Source organism: Schistocerca gregaria, chromosome 10, assembly GCF_023897955.1.
Source record: "Schistocerca gregaria isolate iqSchGreg1 chromosome 10, iqSchGreg1.2, whole genome shotgun sequence".
Classification (NCBI taxonomy): domain Eukaryota; kingdom Metazoa; phylum Arthropoda; class Insecta; order Orthoptera; family Acrididae; genus Schistocerca; species Schistocerca gregaria.
Window position 1 is genome coordinate 24,419,242 of NC_064929.1, and position 830 is coordinate 24,420,071.

The following is an 830-nucleotide window of genomic DNA, read 5'->3' on the forward strand; positions in this document are numbered from 1 at the left end:
AACCTAAAGGCACGCAAGATGTTGCAAAGCCAGCGTCACAGACTGATATGATGTATACTGACGTAAGGAGAGCAAGATGTAAGTGTGGGGACCGGCTGTTATCGAGGTGTCACCGAGTGCAGTTCTGTCTTAGGTATCGCGGCTTAACCTCATTGAAGTCTAGAGGGTGGACAACACGTTGGTCTTACTCAGAGCGGTGTCCGAATTCTATTTTCGACGTTATACGTGCCACTTTCATTGTGGCCAACTACGATTCGATACAGAATGCACGAAACCTGAAAGCACCCTAACGGATACATAGAGAGTAGTGTTTGTCTGCTGAATAATGGGAGTGCAAGGGTCTGTGTCGTCTCTATGGCTGTATGTAGCACCATCAGTCTTCGGGGGGGGCGGGCGTAGCTCAGATGGTAGAGCGCTCGCTTTGTATGCGAGAGGTGCTGGGATCAATACCCAGTGCCTCCATAATTTTTAACACACCTACATGCGCACCTTGATATGCAAGTGGAATAATTCACAGCCAGCACATGTGTCTAGGAAGATACAAGCTTGCGCCGAGTTCACGTAAATCCCACTGCACATTCCTATTCTTTGCGTGCAGTCAGCTGCTACTGGTGTTGCTAGTTGTGACTGCTGATAACAGATGCCGTAGCAATCAATTCATGGAGTGAGTTGTATGTTTTGCGATAGTCTGTCTCTGACAAGCAAGCACAGGTGACATAGGTGCGAACACAGGAAGCTTGCAGACCCTCGCTGCCTGCAGACACCGAGCAGCCACACTAGGAGGGCGGCCTAAGCCGTAGGCGAATTGTGCTCATTCGCTTTGGCGCGAC

At 49.9% G+C, this 830-nt stretch overlaps 1 non-coding gene across 1 annotated transcript; it reads left to right on the top strand.

Moving 5' to 3' along the window:
* Nucleotides 1-388: 388 nt before the first annotated feature.
* On the top strand, nt 389-462 carry Trnat-ugu (transfer RNA threonine (anticodon UGU)). Its single transcript has one exon. It is a non-coding gene; the product is annotated as a tRNA-Thr (tRNA).
* Nucleotides 463-830: the final 368 nt, after the last annotated feature.